Raw genomic sequence first — 21,428 nt, 5'->3', positions numbered from 1 at the left:
TGCGGAGTGGCGGACGCCATCTTGGTCTGGCGGACAGACCTCACAGCATCACGGAGTGTCGGCGAAAGGCTGGAGCAACACTGAGTACCTGTGTGGAGTGGTGTGGTCACCGTAGTGACCGGAAGATATCTTTAATCAGCAAGTGCACCTACACCGGTCATCAGGCGCTGATCCCGCCTCCCACTAACTAATTGGGGGCACCAGTGTGCCAGTGTACTATGCTGTACAGACACTAGTTACAGGACATACTCCTAGGGAGAGTGGCCGAGCCACCTGTGTACAGGACATTATACCGAACAAGGTGTGGCTGAGCCACTGTGTGTGTGTTTCACATGATGTGAGATATATATATATAGAGTATAAGGGTTATGATGTGTCATGTATATTCTATAATCGTGCGTTACATATTGCAATAGTAAAAGGTTGCCCGTTGCACAAACCGTTGTATGTTTCTTACTCAGGGCAGATTCTCTAATATGGGGATCCTGGGTAAGTGGAGGCGCTGCACCATGATAGTTAAGGGTATGACCCCAGGCTCTCCCATGGCGGAGGCTCAGAGCTCCTGAACCTACAGGTATATACAGTACACCAGTAGTTCCTTTCAATCCAGGATTCACAAAAAGGGCTACATTTGGAGGCGCTGCTGAGATACTTAGACCTGGGGTGCCCCCTCAATTTTTTGTTCGTATTGTGCAACCAAAACCCATCATGTCGGTGCCCTCGGCGCTCGAGGTGCGCAAGTGGGCCCAGCGGCGCGGGATTCCCCTAAATCGTGCTTTCGCGCTGGGCCATGTTCCCGCCACAATCTCGTTAGGTACAGTGACCGAGCAAGTCCGCAAACTCCCGCTCCTGGACAATGCCCAAGTACAAGATCATTTTTATGACCGCGACCAGGCCTGGCGCCGGGTCTTGTATGCCACTGAACAAGATATATGCCCAGAGGCCTTGCCCCGTATACTGCTGCTGCCCGAGGCCCCGGGGGTGCGCTGCCCCATAGTCCAGGCGGACGCCCCTGCGCCCCTGGCCACTTCCACCCCACAGAGAGAGCATACAGCCGCAGTAGGTGCTGCGACTGGGGTCACAGACCATTCCCCTGACCGTGGCCTGCAACCGCGCTGGCCAGCAGCCCTGAACCTAGGCTCCTCGGCCACCCCGCCAGGCCTGCGGTCCGGCCTCAACCGACTTAGCTTATCCAGACTAGACACTTACCCCGCAGTCGGGATAGCCTACCGGGAGACACCTCTATTCCCGCGATAGCAGCCGCTCTCCACAACACAACCCAGTCGCTCCAGTATAGGAAGTTAAAGGCCTTCTCCGGCGAGAAACCCACGCCCCAAGGGGAAGTAGGGATAGAGGACTGGTTGGATCACACAGAACAAGTGCTGCCTGAATGGACTTGCACGGACGCGGTCCGGAGACAACGCATCGTTGAGTGCTTGCGGCCCCCCGCGTCCCACATGGTGCACTACTACTGAGATGACAATCCGGAAGCTGATGCAGCAGATCTCATCTACTGTCTGACAAAGGCGTATGGGGCTCCGGTGGATACTTATGCGTTGATGGCCAAATTTCACGCGTTAGCCCAGAAGGAAGGGGAAATGGTATCCGACTTCCTCAGGCGGCTACACCTGGACTTATGGAACCTGGTGAGGAAGGGCGTGGTGCCAAGGATAGAAGCTAATGGACTGCGCACCACTCAGCTGTTGAGGGGGCTCCTGCCCCTACACCCCGTGTCGGTACGGGTTAGTAGCTGTCTAACTCCCGGGCAAGCTTTATCGTTTCACGACCTAATGGATCGGGTCCAAGCGCACAAGACGGTGTTGTTAGGACGTGACCTGGCTCCGGGGAGAAAGCCCCCGCCCGGCAGTAAGGAGGTCAAGAAAGTGGAACCCAAGGCCGACGGACCTGAACCTGGAGACCTCGATCCCGACCACGAGGACGCCAGCACGCCAGTGGCGCCCCGCCCTCGTCTCTCGACTGGGCGAAGCTCACCAAACGGGAAAAGCGAGAATTACCTCAGCCAGATTCAGTGCTACGCGTGCGGGAAGATGGGACATCTGCGTGCCCGTTGCCCCACCTTACGGAAACCGGCCTCCCGGCCCGTGCAGTCAATGCCGTGCAAGACTCTGAAGGGTGGAGGAACGTCGCCGCCATCCCCAAGCAGCCGGATCGGCCCTGCCGCCATCATTCGGGTAGTTATCGAAGGCATCTACGCCGCCGCATTACTGGACACGGGATCTCAGGTGACCATCGTATACCGGCCCTTCTATGATCAACACCTCCATCGATTACCGTTACTCTCTGCGGATGCCTTGCGACTGAGGGGATTGAGTCATGAGGATTACCCCATAGACGGCGTAGTAAAGGTGCAGTTAGACATTCCACAGCTGAACACTGGTAAACATCATCCCATGGAAGTGGAGGCCCTAGTGTGCCCTGAACCGCAGGATCACCCCAGTGCACCGATCATCTTGGGCACTAACGCTGACATTGTGCGCGCGGTGTTCCGCATGTATTTGCAAGAGGCGGGAGAAGCCCCGTTGCTGGCCCTGGCCGACTGCCCTGCTCTCCAAGAGGTCAGCGGGAAAATAGCGACAGAAGAAGAGCATGGGATGCTCTATATTCAAGAGTGGGGACTGACTCAAATTCCCCCGGGGGAAGGAAGGATGATGGTCACCGCATGCCACTACCCGGATCGACGCCCGGAGGATCAGCTCTTCTCCTTAGAAAGTGTGGCCCAGGATGAGCACCGGCTGGGCTACGAAGTGTTGGCCTCCGTAAAGAAGTGGCCTGGAAAAATCCCTGAGCGCACCTGGGTATACTTGCAAAATATCTCCCCATATCCCATGAGCATTGATCGACGCCAGCCACTAGGCAGAATATACCCCGTGACTCCCGAAGAGAAGAGCGTAACGGGGCGACCCCATAACTATGGTCATACCTCTGGATCCGGCTAGAATTTGACTTAGGGGATTCTCCGCTCCCCGAGGAGTGGAGGGAAAGGCTGCGGATCGAGTTACAAAAACGCCAACAGGTGTTCTCCACCAGTGACATGGATGTGGGATGCAGCCGCAGTGCCCGCCACACCATCCGAATGAGTGATGCTACTCCCTTCCGGGAACGTTCTCGACGACTCGCCCCCCGGGACGTAGACGAAGTGAGAAGGTTAATCGCCGAAATGGAGAGGGCTGGGATCGTGCAAGGGTCCCGGAGTCCTTACGCCTCGCCCATTGTGGTAGTCCGCAAGAAGAACGGGACCGTACGCTTATGCGTGGACTACCGAACACTGAATAACCGCACCATTCCCGATCAATACACGCTGCCCCGAATCAAAGATTTATTGAACGCTCTGACGGGAAGTACTTGATTCAGTGTACTCGACCTCCGGTCGGGGTATTACCAGGTACCCATGGGGCAGGAGGACCAAGAAAAGACGGCCTTCATCTGCCCCGTGGGGTTTTATCAGTTCACTCGCATGCCGCAAGGGATCTGCGGGGCACCCGCCACGTTCCAGCGATTAATGGAAAAAACTCTCGGAGACCTGAACCCGCAAGAATGCCTGGTGTACCTGGACGATATTATAGTGTTTGGGCGGACTCTAGAAGAACACTCCAAGAGACTAATGAAGGTGTTGGATAGGCTTCAGGGGGAAGGCCTCAAACTATCTCTGGACAAATGTAAATTCTGTCGGTCCTCTGTGACGTATGTGGGCCACATCGTATCGGCTGAAGGGGTGTCCACCGATCCTGGGAAGATAGAAGCGGTGGTGAACTGGCCTAGGCCTCAAAATATTCAAGAGCTGCGGTCGTTTTTGGGATTTTGTGGCTATTATCGGCGGTTCGTGGAAGGCTACTCTAGCAAAGCAAAGCGGCTGAACGATCTTCTAAGGGTGTACCCAGGGGAAACCGAGAGGAAGGGGGTCACGGCGCAGACGCCCTTTGGGGAGAAATGGACCCCAGAATGTGAACAGGCCTTCCTGAATTTAAAGACTAGCCTCACTCAGGCTCCAGTCTTGGCCTATGCGGATCCAGAACGGGAATATGTCCTACATGTCGATGCTAGCCTTAGCGGGCTGGGAGCGGTATTGCATCAGAAGTATGAGACCGGGCTACGTCCTGTGGCCTATGCGAGCCGAAGCTTGACTCTTAGTGAGCAGAACTATCCGGTCCACAAACTGGAATTCTTGGCCCTAAAATGGGCCGTGGTGGACAAGCTGCATGACTACCTGTATGGGGTGCAGTTCGAAGTACGTACGGACAACAACCCCATGACCTATATAAATACATCAGTCAAATTGGATGCCACTGGACACCGTTGGTTAGCTGCCCTGGCCAACTATAGGTTCAACCTCAAATACAAACCCGGACCCACCAACATAGGTGCCGACGCTCTATCGCGTCGACCTGGCCTTCAGGCTACCCCTGATGAAGAGGTGTGGGAAGAGATACCGTGCCCCGGGATTCGTGCTCTCTGTTCCGTGGCTGCGATAGTCGACAATCAGGTTGCATTCTCGGAATTACGGGTTGCTGACTCGTTTGGATGCCATTCACGAGCCATTCCTCGGGCCTATCAAGGTCGAGAAGGGATGAATATCACGGAAGACAATATCATCTCATGGAGGGATCTAGTGCATTACCAAACTCAAGACCCCATAGTGGAGATGGCTCGTCAAGCGGTACAACGAGATGATCCTTCTATACTGAAGCAAGCCCCCAAGAACTTGGTGAAACTCCTGTTGAACGAGTTTGGGAAGTTCGAAATGGACAATTGTTTGTTATATCGGGTGATACCATATCATAACCACCCCGATCGGCGTCAGCTGTTTCTACCGGAACGCTTGAGGACCTTAGTCCTTCGGGCCCTTCACGATGACCATGGCCATTTGGGCATTGATAAGACATATGGGCTGCTACAGGATAGGTTCTACTGGCCTAGGATGAGGGAGTCCATGGAGCAGCATTGTCGAAGGTGTACCCGCTGCCTACAAAGAAAGACACTGCCCACCAGGGCAGCTCCCATGGCACATTTGAAAAGTTCGGGTCCCATGGATCTGGTGTGTATGGATTTTCTCTGTATTGAGCCCGACAGTCGGGGCGTTAGTAATGTTCTCGTGATCACTGACCACTACACCAGGTACGCCCAAGCGTTCCCTACGAAAGATCAGAAGGCCGTAACGGTGGCCCGAGTCCTGTGGGAGAAGTATTTCATTCATTATGGATTACCAAATCGTCTTCACTCTGATCAGGGCAGGGACTTTGAGAGTACACTGATAAAGGAACTGCTCACATTACTAAACATTGCCAAGTCGCGGACTACCCCGTACCACCCCGAAGGGGATGCGTTGCCCGAACGGTTCAATCGCACCTTGTTAGACATGTTGGGGACACTGACAAGCCCACAAAAGACGGAGTGGAGTAAGCACGTCGAAGCGTTGGTGCATGCGTATAATTGTACCCGGCATGAGTCCACTGGGTACACCCCATACTTTTTGATGTTCGGAAGGGAAGCCCGGTTACCGGTGGATGTGCGACTACGGATATCTACCGATGGGGTATCCAATAGGACGCATTTTCGATATGTACAGCGACTGAGGGACAGTTTGCAGCTGGCTTATAAATTGGCTGAACGAACGGCAGCACAATTGAATGTGGGAAATAAAAGGCGCTACGATCACAAAGTACGTCACAAGGAAATTCACCCCGGGGATGCGGTCCTCTTACGCAACTTAGGTGTTCCTGGGAAACATAAATTGGCGGACCGGTGGCGAGAAGGTGTGTACGAGGTGGAGTCACAAATGCCTGGCCTTCCTGTGTATCGGATCAAGGACTCCGAAGGCCGCGTAAAAGTGTGGCATAGGAATCATCTACTTCCCATACCTCAAGTAGGGAACCATGAGTTAGAATTATCTGCTACGCCAATAGATGGAGAAGCTGAAACTCCAGAGGATGGCCTAGAGACTGTAAAAATTGCCACCTCTGAAGATCCGATGGAAGGAACCTCTCAAAGGGGCCTTCCGGCCGCGGGGGCATCTCCCGAAGGAGCTACGGGTAAAGAGCCTCTTGGCCCGAACATTGATAATCTGACTCCAGTGAGTCAGTCCCTAGATCCACAAAGCCCATGTTTCACACCCCAAAGAGACTTTAATAATGTTGAAAACCCCTCAAGGGTAGAGATGGAAATACCAGATGAAACTGGATACTCTGCAGAAGAAGCAGAGGAGAATCAACCTCAGCGAAGTCAAAGAACCAGTCAGCCCCCCATGCGAATGGCATACGATCAATTTGGGGCACCCCATTATGAGGCTCAGCAGTGGGCTCGGCATAGAATGCAAGCTATGGTGGTGCTGTTCAACGAAATGTGTAACCTGATCTAGGAAAGAGAGGGCGGTGTAAATAAGTTCACATATATGTTGATTAGGTAGTCCAGCGGGGTCGTTGGAATCTGGAGAGGGGAGAATGTAAGGATGTGTATACATATATATGTATGGTTCTGCGCTGTCACTGACATAGGAAGCGCCATACAGTACTGTTCTTTTGCCAGTAAGGTCACTGAGTAAGAGTCAGGCTGCGCATGCGCGAGGAAAGCGCGCGAACGGCAACCAATCTGGAGAGACTTTGGGGGTTGCACTCTGAACTCTGAACTGTGGGAGAGTCAGCTGAGGCTGGGGACCAATAGGGTGCGAGACTCTGTATAGAGGAAACAGGATGCGTGTGGGCGGTGGGACACACGAGTGAGAAGTGAAGGAGGAAGGTGGCGGAACCTCGTGTGCGCGAGCGGAGGGTCAGTGACCCTTCCGCTTAGGTGAGAGACATTCCCCAGCCCCCAGGAGCATTTCCCCTGTCATCGTAGGGTGCCGCTTTTGTAGGGACGGCCGTAGTAGTTAGGGACTCATCCTTTAGTGCGGTTCAGCTGCGGAGTGGCGGACGCCATCTTGGTCTGGCGGACAGACCTCACAGCATCACGGAGTGTCGGCGAAAGGCTGGAGCAACACTGAGTACCTGTGTGGAGTGGTGTGGTCACCGTAGTGACCGGAAGATATCTTTAATCAGCAAGTGCACCTACACCGGTCATCAGGCGCTGATCCCGCCTCCCACTAACTAATTGGGGGCACCAGTGTGCCAGTGTACTATGCTGTACAGACACTAGTTACAGGACATACTCCTAGGGAGAGTGGCAGAGCCACCTGTGTACAGGACATTATACCGAACAAGGTGTGGCTGAGCCACTGTGTGTGTGTTTCACATGATGTGAGATATATATATAGAGTATAAGGGTTATGATGTGTCATGTATATTCTATAATCGTGCGTTACATATTGCAATAGTAAAAGGTTGCCCGTTGCACAAACCGTTGTATGTTTCTTACTCAGGGCAGATTCTCTAATATGGGGATCCTGGGTAAGTGGAGGCGCTGCACCATGATAGTTAAGGGTATGACCCCAGGCTCTCCCATGGCGGAGGCTCAGAGCTCCTGAACCTACAGGTATATACAGTACACCAGTAGTTCCTTTCAATCCAGGATTCACAAAAAGGGCTACATTTGGAGGCGCTGCTGAGATACTTAGACCTGGGGTGCCCCCTCAATTTTTTGTTCGTATTGTGCAACCAAAACCCATCATGTCGGTGCCCTCGGCGCTCGAGGTGCGCAAGTGGGCCCAGCGGCGCGGGATTCCCCTAAATCGTGCTTTCGCGCTGGGCCATGTTCCCGCCACAATCTCGTTAGGTACAGTGACGGAGCAAGTCCGCAAACTCCCGCTCCTGGACAATGCCCAAGTACAAGATCATTTTTATGACCGCGACCAGGCCTGGCGCCGGGTCTTGTATGCCACTGAACAAGATATATGCCCAGAGGCCTTGCCCCGTATACTGCTGCTGCCCGAGGCCCCGGGGGTGCGCTGCCCCATAGTCCAGGTGGACGCCCCTGCGCCCCTGGCCACTTCCACCCCACAGAGAGAGCATACAGCCGCAGTAGGTGCTGCGACTGGGGTCACAGACCATTCCCCTGACCGTGGCCTGCAACCGCGCTGGCCAGCAGCCCTGAACCTAGGCTCCTCGGCCACCCCGCCAGGCCTGCGGTCCGGCCTCAACCGACTTAGCTTATCCAGACTAGACACTTACCCCGCAGTCGGGGATAGCCTACCGGGAGACACCTCTACTCCCGCGATAGCAGCCGCTCTCCACAACACAACCCAGTCGCTCCAGTATAGGAAGTTAAAGGCCTTCTCCGGCGAGAAACCCACGCCCCAAGGGGAAGTAGGGATAGAGGACTGGTTGGATCACACAGAACAAGTGCTGCCTGAATGGACTTGCACGGACGCGGTCCGGAGACAACGCATCGTTGAGTGCTTGCGGCCCCCCGCGTCCCACATGGTGCACTACTACCGAGATGACAATCCAGAAGCTGATGCAGCCGATCTCATCTACTGTCTGACAAAGGCGTATGGGGCTCCGGTGGATACTTATGCGTTGATGGCCAAATTTCACGCGTTAGCCCAGAAGGAAGGGGAAATGGTATCCGACTTCCTCAGGCGGCTACACCTGGACTTATGGAACCTGGTGAGGAAGGGCGTGGTGCCAAGGATAGAAGCTAATGGACTGCGCACCACTCAGCTGTTGAGGGGGCTCCTGCCCCTACACCCCGTGTCGGTACGGGTTAGTAGCTGTCTAACTCCCGGGCAAGCTTTATCGTTTCACGACCTAATGGATCGGGTCCAAGCGCACAAGACGGTGTTGTTAGGACGTGACCTGGCTCCGGGGAGAAAGCCCCCGCCCGGCAGTAAGGAGGTCAAGAAAGTGGAACCCAAGGCCGACGGACCTGAACCTGGAGACCTCGATCCCGACCACGAGGACGCCAGCACCCCAGTGGCGCCCCGCCCTCGTCTCTCGACTGGGCGAAGCTCACCAAACGGGAAAAGCGAGAATTACCTCAGCCAGATTCAGTGCTACGCGTGCGGGAAGATGGGACATCTGCGTGCCCGTTGCCCCACCTTACGGAAACCGGCCTCCCGGCCCGCGCAGTCAATGCCGTGCAAGACTCTGAAGGGTGGAGGAACGTCGCCGCCATCCCCAAGCAGCCGGATCGGCCCTGCCGCCATCATTCGGGTAGTTATCGAAGGCATCTACGCCGCCGCATTACTGGACACGGGATCTCAGGTGACCATCGTATACCGGCCCTTCTACGATCAACACCTCCATCGATTACCGTTACTCTCTGCGGATGCCTTGCGACTGAGGGGATTGAGTCATGAGGATTACCCCATAGACGGCGTAGTAAAGGTGCAGTTAGACATTCCACAGCTGAACACTGGTAAACATCATCCCATGGAAGTGGAGGCCCTAGTGTGCCCTGAACCGCAGGATCACCCCAGTGCACCGATCATCTTGGGCACTAACGCTGACATTGTGCGCGCGGTGTTCCGCATGTATTTGCAAGAGGCGGGAGAAGCCCCGTTGCTGGCCCTGGCCGACTGCCCTGCTCTCCAAGAGGTCAGCGGGAAAATAGCGACAGAAGAAGAGCATGGGATGCTCTATATTCAAGAGTGGGGACTGACTCAAATTCCCCCGGGGGAAGGAAGGATGATGGTCACCGCATGCCACTACCCGGATCGACGCCCGGAGGATCAGCTCTTCTCCTTAGAAAGTGTGGCCCAGGATGAGCACCGGCTGGGCTACGAAGTGTTGGCCTCCGTAAAGAAGTGGCCTGGAAAAATCCCTGAGCGCACCTGGGTATACTTGCAAAATATCTCCCCATATCCCATGAGCATTGATCGACGCCAGCCACTAGGCAGAATATACCCCGTGACTCCCGAAGAGAAGAGCGTAACGGGGCGACCCCATAACTATGGTCATACCTCTGGATCCGGCTAGAATTTGACTTAGGGGATTCTCCGCTCCCCGAGGAGTGGAGGGAAAGGCTGCGGATCGAGTTACAAAAACGCCAACAGGTGTTCTCCACCAGTGACATGGATGTGGGATGCAGCCGCAGTGCCCGCCACACCATCCGAATGAGTGATGCTACTCCCTTCCGGGAACGTTCTCGACGACTCGCCCCCCGGGACGTAGACGAAGTGAGAAGGTTAATCGCCGAAATGGAGAGGGCTGGGATCGTGCAAGGGTCCCGGAGTCCTTACGCCTCGCCCATTGTGGTAGTCCGCAAGAAGAACGGGACCGTACGCTTATGCGTGGACTACCGAACACTGAATAACCGCACCATTCCCGATCAATACACGCTGCCCCGAATCGAAGATTTATTGAACGCTCTGACGGGAAGTACTTGGTTCAGTGTACTCGACCTCCGGTCGGGGTATTACCAGGTACCCATGGGGCAGGAGGACCAAGAAAAGACGGCCTTCATCTGCCCCGTGGGGTTTTATCAGTTCACTCGCATGCCGCAAGGGATCTGCGGGGCACCCGCCACGTTCCAGCGATTAATGGAAAAAACTCTCGGAGACCTGAACCCGCAAGAATGCCTGGTGTACCTGGACGATATTATAGTGTTTGGGCGGACTCTAGAAGAACACTCCAAGAGACTAATGAAGGTGTTGGATAGGCTTCAGGGGGAAGGCCTCAAACTATCTCTGGACAAATGTAAATTCTGTCGGTCCTCTGTGACGTATGTGGGCCACATCGTATCGGCTGAAGGGGTGTCCACCGATCCTGGGAAGATAGAAGCGGTGGTGAACTGGCCTAGGCCTCAAAATATTCAAGAGCTGCGGTAGTTTTTGGGATTTTGTGGCTATTATCGGCGGTTCGTGGAAGGCTACTCTAGCAAAGCAAAGCGGCTGAACGATCTTCTAAGGGTGTACCCAGGGGAAACCGAGAGGAAGGGGGTCACGGCGCAGACGCCCTTTGGGGAGAAATGGACCCCAGAATGTGAACAGGCCTTCCTGAATTTAAAGACTAGCCTCACTCAGGCTCCAGTCTTGGCCTATGCGGATCCAGAACGGGAATATGTCCTACATGTCGATGCTAGCCTTAGCGGGCTGGGAGCGGTATTGCATCAGAAGTATGAGACCGGGCTACGTCCTGTGGCCTATGCGAGCCGAAGCTTGACTCTTAGTGAGCAGAACTATCCGGTCCACAAACTGGAATTCTTGGCCCTAAAATGGGCCGTGGTGGACAAGCTGCATGACTACCTGTATGGGGTGCAGTTCGAAGTACGTACGGACAACAACCCCATGACCTATATAAATACATCAGTCAAATTGGATGCCACTGGACACCGTTGGTTAGCTGCCCTGGCCAACTATAGGTTCAACCTCAAATACAAACCCGGACCCACCAACATAGGTGCCGACGCTCTACCGCGTCGACCTGGCCTTCAGGCTACCCCTGATGAAGAGGTGTGGGAAGAGATACCGTGCCCCGGGATTCGTGCTCTCTGTTCCGTGGCTGCGATAGTCGACAATCAGGTTGCATTCTCGGAATTACGGGTTGCTGACTCGTTGGGATGCCATTCACGAGCCATTCCTCAGGCCTATCAAGGTCGAGAAGGGATGAATATCACGGAAGACAATATCATCTCATGGAGGGATCTAGTGCATTACCAAACTCAAGACCCCATAGTGGAGATAGCTCGTCAAGCGGTACAACGAGATGATCCTTCTATACTGAAGCAAGCCCCCAAGAACTTGGTGAAACTCCTGTTGAACGAGTTTGGGAAGTTCGAAATGGACAATTGTTTGTTATATCGGGTGATACCATATCATAACCACCCCGATCGGCGTCAGCTGTTTCTACCGGAACGCTTGAGGACCTTAGTCCTTCGGGCCCTTCACGATGACCATGGCCATTTGGGCATTGATAAGACATATGGGCTGCTACAGGATAGGTTCTACAGGCCTAGGATGAGGGAGTCCGTGGAGCAGCATTTTCGAAGGTGTACCCGCTGCCTACAAAGAAAGACACTGCCCACCAGGGCAGCTCCCATGGCACATTTGAAAAGTTCGGGTCCCATGGATCTGGTGTGTATGGATTTTCTCTGTATTGAGCCCGACAGTCGGGGCGTTAGTAATGTTCTCGTGATCACTGACCACTACACCAGGTACGCCCAAGCGTTCCCTACGAAAGATCAGAAGGCCGTAACGGTGGCCCGAGTCCTGTGGGAGAAGTATTTCATTCATTATGGATTACCAAATCGTCTTCACTCTGATCAGGGCAGGGACTTTGAGAGTACACTGATAAAGGAACTGCTCACATTACTAAACATTGCCAAGTCGCGGACTACCCCGTACCACCCCGAAGGGGATGCGTTGCCCGAACGGTTCAATCGCACCTTGTTAGACATGTTGGGGACACTGACAAGCCCACAAAAGACGGAGTGGAGTAAGCACGTCGAAGCGTTGGTGCATGCGTATAATTGTCCCCGGCATGAGTCCACTGGGTACACCCCATACTTTTTGATGTTCGGAAGGGAAGCCCGGTTACCGGTGGATGTGCGACTACGGATATCTACCGATGGGGTATCCAATAGGACGCATTTTCGATATGTACAGCGACTGAGGGACAGTTTGCAGCTGGCTTATAAATTGGCTGAACGAACGGCAGCACAATTGAATGTGGGAAATAAAAGGCGCTACGATCACAAAGTACGTCACAAGGAAATTCACCCCAGGGATGCGGTCCTCTTACGCAACTTAGGTGTTCCTGGGAAACATAAATTGGCGGACCGGTGGCGAGAAGGTGTGTACGAGGTGGAGTCACAAATGCCTGGCCTTCCTGTGTATCGGATCAAGGACTCCGAAGGCCGCGTAAAAGTGTGGCATAGGAATCATCTACTTCCCATACCTCAAGTAGGGAACCATGAGTTAGAATTATCTGCTACGCCAATAGATGGAGAAGCTGAAACTCCAGAGGATGGCCTAGAGACTGTAAAAATTGCCACCTCTGAAGATCCGATGGAAGGAACCTCTCAAAGGGGCCTTCCGGCCGCGGGGGCATCTCCCGAAGGAGCTACGGGTAAAGAGCCTCTTGGCCCGAACATTGATAATCTGACTCCAGTGAGTCAGTCCCTAGATCCACAAAGCCCATGTTTCACACCCCAAAGAGACTTTAATAATGTTGAAAACCCCTCAAGGGTAGAGATGGAAATACCAGATGAAACTGGATACTCTGCAGAAGAAGCAGAGGAGAATCAACCTCAGCGAAGTCAAAGAACCAGTCAGCCCCCCATGCGAATGGCATACGATCAATTTGGGGCACCCCATTATGAGGCTCAGCAGTGGGCTCGGCATAGAATGCAAGCTATGGTGGTGCTGTTCAACGAAATGTGTAACCTGATCTAGGAAAGAGAGGGCGGTGTAAATAAGTTCACATATATGTTGATTAGGTAGTCCAGCGGGGTCGTTGGAATCTGGAGAGGGGAGAATGTAAGGATGTGTATACATATATATGTATGGTTCTGCGCTGTCACTGACATAGGAAGCGCCATACTGTTCTTTTGCCAGTAAGGTCACTGAGTAAGAGTCAGGCTGCGCATGCGCGAGGAAAGCGCGCGAACGGCAACCAATCTGGAGAGACTTTGGGGGTTGCACTCTGAACTCTGAACTGTGGGAGAGTCAGCTGAGGCTGGGGACCAATAGGGTGCGAGACTCTGTATAGAGGAAACAGGATGCGTGTGGGCGGTGGGACACAAGAGTGAGAAGTGAAGGAGGAAGGTGGCGGAACCTCGTGTGCGCAAGCGGAGGGTCAGTGACCCTTCCGCTTAGGTGAGAGACATTCCCCAGCCCCCAGGAGCATTTCCCCTGTCATCGTAGGGTGCCGCTTTTGTAGGGACGGCCGTAGTAGTTAGGGACCCATCCTTTAGTGCGGTTCAGCTGCGGAGTGGCGGACGCCATCTTGGTCTGGCGGACAGACCTCACAGCATCACGGAGTGTCGGCGAAAGGCTGGAGCAACACTGAGTACCTGTGTGGAGTGGTGTGGTCACCGTAGTGACCGGAAGGTATCTTTAATCAGCAAGTGCACCTACACCGGTCATCAGGCGCTGATCCCGCCTCCCACTAACTAATTGGGGGCACCAGTGTGCCAGTGTACTATGCTGTACAGACACTAGTTACAGGACATACTCCTAGGGAGAGTGGCAGAGCCACCTGTGTACAGGACATTATACCGAACAAGGTGTGGCTGAGCCACTGTGTGTGTGTTTCACATGATGTGAGATATATATATAAAGTATAAGGGTTATGATGTGTCATGTATATTCTATAATCGTGCGTTACATATTGCAATAGTAAAAGGTTGCCCGTTGCACAAACCGTTGTATGTTTCTTACTCAGGGCAGATTCTCTAATATGGGGATCCTGGGTAAGTGGAGGCGCTGCACCATGATAGTTAAGGGTATGACCCCAGGCTCTCCCATGGCGGAGGCTCAGATCTCCTGAACCTACAGGTATATACAGTACACCAGTAGTTCCTTTCAATCCAGGATTCACAAAAAGGGCTACAGTATATTGACCGTTAGGCCTATTAGTCACCTTTGCTAGTAGGACTAATGGCCTGTACAGTGGGGTATGGTTTGTTGGGGTGGGGTAGAGGAGGTGGGTTATGGGTGTAGATGCCCTGGTAGGGAGGTTAGCATTCCCAGGGGGTATTTAAAGGATGGTTAACCCATTTTTACGGTATTTCTATTAACCCCTTGGTTACCTTAGTGAGCATGAAGGAATGCATAATGCCTTCGTGGCCATTATGGGTTCCAAGGGGTTAATAAATTATTTTGAATTGTGAAGGAAGATTGCATCTTCATTAGTATCTGGCTAACATCCCCCAGCATTATTGCCAGGGTGTCTTGTCCCCACTAACGCTTCGCTAGCCATATGCAAATGAGGGGAATTACAGACATTGTTTTTTGCATATATATTGCTTTGTGAATCTCTGTTAAAGTCGAGTATCCAACTTAAAAGTGCTGTTCCAAATTAGATCTATTTCTTTACAAACCCCTTGGTGCCGTTGTATGCAATTGCTAGTTAAAATTCCTGATTTTGAGTATTTAGTAAACAACAACTAGAAACATACAGTAGAACTATATAAACTGACAATAGAAGGATCTTTTTGTTCACTTGAACTAGAAAGCATGTTAGAAAGCATGACCCCAGAAGAAGTTGCAAGACGAAACGCATTGGTTTTTTTTGACTGCTTGAGGCCACCGTACAACTCTTTGTTAACTCCGTGAGGATCCCACGAGCGAAGTAGGCAGGGGATTTCTGAACGCGGGTCCACAAGGAGCCCACATACCAGAGGGTTCCGGTCTATGGAGTAACAGTATCATGTGTTATCAGTGTTGATTTATTCACTGGGTCAATTTGCACATTTTATTGTATATTTAGTCATTTTGCGCCATAAACACTTGTTGGTTTAATTTGGTTACAATTGCAGTTTGGGAAACCGCTGGTGTTTGGGCAGCATTTTGATCACATCACTATATAACATATTTGTTGCACTTTATTTGTTGTTTCACTTATAACAGTACTACCGGCTACCCCGGTCTACAACACCTAATACACTTTTTAACCCTGGTTGCTCCCTACTATCCATCCTTAATCTCCTGCTCCAAAGTCCCTGTCCTGCAGCTATTTCCTAACGGGGATCCTAACTAAATCTGGCATCCCTAGCTTACATTCCTGCAGGGGACCATAAAATTGGAACAGAGATACAGGGAGACACATCAAGGCGCACACCTAGACCCAAGAGCTGACACTTCAGCCCTTGACTTATGGTTTGAGGGGCGGGCAGCCAGCCAGGCGTTACTATTATTAATGAAGACCGGCTATCCCCTACCATCACACAGGGTAATAAAGGAGAACAACACACAAGATAGCCAGGTGCACAAAGAAGAAAGCACATAATAGGTTGAAAACTCCTGATAAAAATAAAATATGATACTGTTTTTAGCAAAATGCTTGTAAGGAAAAAGAGTTTGATGAGTAACATCTGCTACTTGATAAAAAATATATAATTTTAAGAAGATGAGCATAAGATTGTTGTTTCCACCATTTATGATCCTCTTAGGCCTCTCTGTGGTGAGTCAAAACAAACTTTCTGTTCTTCATGAATCAGAATAAGGCTGTTCCCATAGGCTCCCTCTGCGTCTGGAAGTTCAGTGAATGCTTCTTCACATAGAGATTTACAGTGTTATTAATGAAGACCACATATTTACTAGCAGTAAAGTATACACTAGGTACTGTATTTTGAGCACTGTTTTCTTTCAACGTTTTAGGATGTAATCTGTGTAACCATGTTGAAATGTATTGCAATTGAAAAGTAATGTAGCAGCAGATTGCAGCAGTGCTATCTCAAATGTACCACTTTATTTCGGCTTGTGGAGTGAGCTACTTGGGGTGTTAATTTGCATATCTCTACCTAGGATCTGTGACTGCAGCTTAATCACTGTATGACATTTTACAATGAGGTAAATTAAAATGGTTTGGGTAACTGTTAAACACATGAAAATACACTGGTGTTTTATTTTTGCTGTATTTTGTATGGTGAAGAGTTATTATCATGTGTACTCACCATCACCTGATTGTGTCGAGTTTTCTACTACTACTATCAGGTTTACAATACAAAATCAGTAACAACTCAAACTCAACAGTCCAAATGCAAAGGAGAAAGCAAAGGTATTAAACACATTCTTTGCCTTTGTGTTTTCCAGGGAATAATCAATTTCAATTGTACAGCCGCAGGAGGAAGCCACAACCTCTATATTAATGAACAATGGTTAACTGAGGAAGAAGTCCATAGGCGGCTTGATAAAATTAAAGTAAATAAGGCAGCAGGCCCAGATGGCATACATCCAAGAGTTCTCAAGGTGTTAAGTTCAGTAATAGCCAAACCATTACATTTAATATTCAAGGACTCCATTTCCAAAGGCTCAGTACTACAAGATTGGCGTAAAGCAGATGTGGTGCCTATATTTAAAAAAGGAGCTAGATCACAACCGGGGAATTACAGACCTATAAGCCTAACTTCAATAGTGGGGAAGCTACTTGAAGGTTTTATACGGATAATATTCAGGAATACTAATGGAAAACAAAATTATTAGTAATAGTCAGCATGGATTTATGAAGGATAGATCATGCCAAAATTACCTCAGTTGTTTATTTGAGGAGGTAAGTAGGAAATTGGACCAGGGTAATGCAGTTGATGGGGTCTACTTAGATTTTGCAAAGGCTTTTGATACGGTTCCACACAAGAGGTTGGTGTACAAAATAAAGGAAATTGGACTAAGTAAAAATATATGCACCTGGATTGAAAACTGGTTGAAGGATAGACAACAGAGGGTTGTCATAAATGGAACTTTTTCAGGTTGGGCTAAAGTCGTGAGTGGAGTACCTCAGGGATCGGTACTGGGACCCCTGATTTTTAACTTGTTTATTAATGACATTGAGGTTGCCATAGAGATGTAAAGTCTCCACCTTTACTGATTACACTAAATTGTGTAAGGTAGTAGAATCAGAGCAGGATGTAATTTCTCTCCAGAAGGACTTGGAGAGACTGGAAACTTGGGCAGGTAAATGGCAGATGAGGTTTAATACAGATAAATGTAAGGTTTTGCATTTGGGAAGCAAGAATAAACAGGCAAATTACAAATTAAATGGGGATAAATTAGGGGAATCCTTGATGGAGAAGGATTTAGGAGCGCTCGTAGACAGTAGGCTTAACAATAGTGCCCAAAGTCATGCAGTAGCTGCAAAGGCAAACAAGATCTTATCTTGCATTTAACGGGCAAGGATGGAAGGGAAGTAAACATAATGATGCCCCTTTATAAAACATTAGTCAGACCACACTTTGAATATGGAGTACAATTTTGGGCACCACTCCTTAGAAAAGACATTATGGAACTAGAGAGTGCAGAGGACAGCCACCAAATTAATAATGGGGGTGGACAATCTAGATTATGAGGAGAGGCTAGCTAAATAAGATTTATTTACAGTAGAAAAGAGGCATCTAAGAGGGGATATGATAACTATATACAAATATATTCGGACACAGTACAAGGAGCTTTCAAAGAACTATTCATCCCTAGGGCAGTACTAAGGACTCAGGGTCATACCTTAAGGTTGAAGGAAAGGAGATTTCACCAGCAACAAAGGAAAGAGTTCTTTACAGTAAGGGCAGATAAATGTGGAATTCCTTACCCATGGAGACTGTGATGGCAGATACAATAGATTTGTTCAAAAAAGGTTGGACATCTTTTTAGAAAGGAAAGGTATACAGGAATATACCAAATAAGTATACATGGGAAGGATGTTGATCCTGGGAGTAATCTGATTGCCAATTTTTGGAGTCAGGAAGGAATTTATTTTTCCCCTTATGAGATATCATTGTCACTGGAGTTTTTTGTTTGACTTCCTCTGGATCAATATACTGTAAGTATAGATATAGGATAAAGTATCTGTTGTCTAAATTTAGCATAGGTTGAACTTGATGGATGCATGTCTTTTTTCAACCTCATCTACTATGTAACTATGTAACTTTGTAACTATGTAACTATGTAACTTTGTATTGAGTCAAAGTTTTGGACCTTTTGAGTCCAAAAGGAAGAAGCAGCTCTTTTTAAGTGGATCTACTGTACTCTGGTTCTACAATCTGTTATCAGCCACTTGTACACGTTCACTAATGCAATAAGCAAGAGCCTCATGGTTGCCATGCTTATGTAGTAATATGAAACTGTAGCTTAAAGGGATACACCCAGTGTGCCGTTACCCACAATTCAAGGCTGCAGCTTAATCACTGTATTACGAGTGTCAATCGCATGAATGAACCAGGTTTGGGGAACTCATTCAAACATACTCATGGGTAATTTATAATTGATGTACCTTTCTTAAAAACCAAGTCTCCCTTATCAGGCTATGCTACAGCTGTATTTATTAGCCCTTTTGAGTGCCGGGGCCCTGAGACACTCCACGATCATGGAAACAGAGGAGGAGCCCTCTTCTTCTGTTTGTCTGCATGGCAGATCATTTTCTACGTTCCATAGGATCATAAAACACAATCCGTCCAAGTAAACCAGGTTAAAAAAAGTCCATAGGGCCTCTGGAGTGCTACACCCAATGATGTCATGGGGCACTCAGAGGGTTAATGCACTCATACCCTGTGTGCATCTCAGGTCACCTGTTTATATCTTACCGCTAGGAATTTCTGAACCATCCACTTAATTATGGACCCGTCTGGTTCTTTTTCACTTCCATGGATATACAGTACTGTCATTTCCTCATTGGCTCAATTTGTTCTTGAATCAGAGAGGCGTCAGTAGCTGAGAGAGAGGGGATTTCAGGAAGGTCTAGATGAGATTGGTCACTTGGCGATGGAAACAAATCTCATAGATGTAATAAAGAAAACATGCCAGTCATGACCGTAACAATCAACAAGAAACCAATCATACCTTATTTACTTGGCTTGGGGCTATTTCTGGTGTTTACCATTGCACAGATGGGCAAGTTCAGCACAGCTCAGACTGTTTACAGATCAGTGGTGAACAGGAGTGTTTTCCTATTCATTTATTACGTTTCATTCAGGTTTGAAGAAAGTTTCAGAAACACTTTGAAAGTTCTTTAAAAAAAAATGTGCTCGTTAATATTTTTTTATACGAAAGAATTCCATTTACAAAAGAAAATTGTATATCAAGCTTTTTTGTTAACTTTTTTCATAATTGTACAATGATGTTAATTGCTCCTATGCCCTCTGGGTATATTTTTCAAATGATTGAAACAAATGATCCAGAAAAGTCTATTTTATTTATTCCCATCTCCTCATGGTCCGCAATACTACATATATCTTTTTCATGTTAAATGTCAGCGGTGTTCTAGGCAATTCATACAGCCACTTTCAGGGCACAATACAATTCCTCAGCTCTCAAAAAAAAAAAAGAAAGTGAAAGGTCTATGAGTTATTACAAATCTACTCAATCTCTCCAGGCCGTGCAGCAGTGCCCTGAACTGGAAAAGCTTTTTTCTGGTGTTTAAGTTACCATGGAAGATGAAATAGTGACACAGATGTACTGGTCACTTGAAACAGATATTACCAGCACTATATCTTTAATAAATACATTTGATATAGAACCTTGCAATAACTACTTTAGAAGTTACTGTGCACCTTCGTACATGTAAATACTAGTATTAGAGCTTGTTTAAGAAGTGTAGCACAATTATTTGATATAACAAGAAGAACAAGTGTTCTATAGGAGAGAAAGTGGGCAATGTCACTGTCTTTGATGTGTGCTAACTTATTTTGAATCCCATTTGCAGCTGCTTGTTATGACAGTGCTCATCTCAGATCAGGAAGCGGATCCACCGGGCTAAGGTAGGATATATATTCACTGACCAGAGCTGAGGGAGAGAATCCTATTAGAGTTGATGTAGTCAGGTTGCAGGCAGAGGATGAAGGCAGGTGGCAAAGGTGCACAGTCGGGGGTCACAGGCAGAGGTCAGCAACACGGCATCCACGGGCAAAAGGACAGGGAACAAAAAGTAACAAGCTGAGATTGCAACAGTAACAGGAACCTTGCTTGACAACTTCCTGTAGGGAGCACAGCCTTAAATAGGAGGCTGCCAGGAACCAATATTGTCACAAACAGCCATGTGAGGGCAAGATGAAAAAGGAACCAGGACTGGGGTGAAAAACCAGGCATAGATTGGATGTAAGCTTTACACTTCCGACCTTGAGCAAGTCGCTTTACTTCCAAGTGCCTGAGGCATCAAACCATAGGGGCGATGTATCATGGGGATGATGTGTCATAGCAAAGTTGGTGCAATTTTTTTTAACGATTTTAACGTTGATTCATAAATTTGAGTGGTCTTACAGTTGGCAAATTTTGTGGCAATGTGTTACTTCTGTTTTTAGGCATTTGTCCCCACCAAAGGCAGTAGAAATGTACATTCTGAAATGTATGTTGTGACAGCAGGGGCAGTAGGACCCAGAATAATAACGATTAAGCCCACTTGTTGCCCCTACCAGTCAAGATGATGACCCAGGTACAGGCTCAGAATGGCCATTTCTAGGCTTCAGAATGGTTGCCCGCCAAGCTATAATATGTAACATGAGGTTATGGATATGTAGCAGGGTTACTGTGTGAGTTACAGGGTTACATCAGTTTCTAAGACACTTATGTTTCTATATATTATCTGTATGACATCAGTGTACTTTTGTGTGACTCATTGTATGCTTGAGCCACTATCAAAGGTTGGGTTGCTAGCATTCAATGAGTCAGGGACGAGTCTATGTGTGGGACCAGGTGCAGTTTCTCTGGACAATGTTGAGGTCGAGAAGGCTGGTCCCTCCTGATGGGAAGGTACAAACTCCTAAAGCAGAGAATTGCTTCCTGACAGCAAGGTCTCTCCCCCTGCACAAGATAGGAGCTTTAATTGGTAAGCGAAGCCTGAGTCCTTGCACTGCTGGCTCAATTTCTATTGGTCACTTTAAATTTCCCATTCTCC

The sequence above is a fragment of the Ascaphus truei genome, chromosome 1 (assembly GCF_040206685.1).
Source record: "Ascaphus truei isolate aAscTru1 chromosome 1, aAscTru1.hap1, whole genome shotgun sequence".
Classification (NCBI taxonomy): Eukaryota; Metazoa; Chordata; class Amphibia; order Anura; family Ascaphidae; genus Ascaphus; species Ascaphus truei.
The sequence above is the reverse complement of the archived record's forward strand: the minus strand, read 5'-3'. Positions refer to the sequence as shown.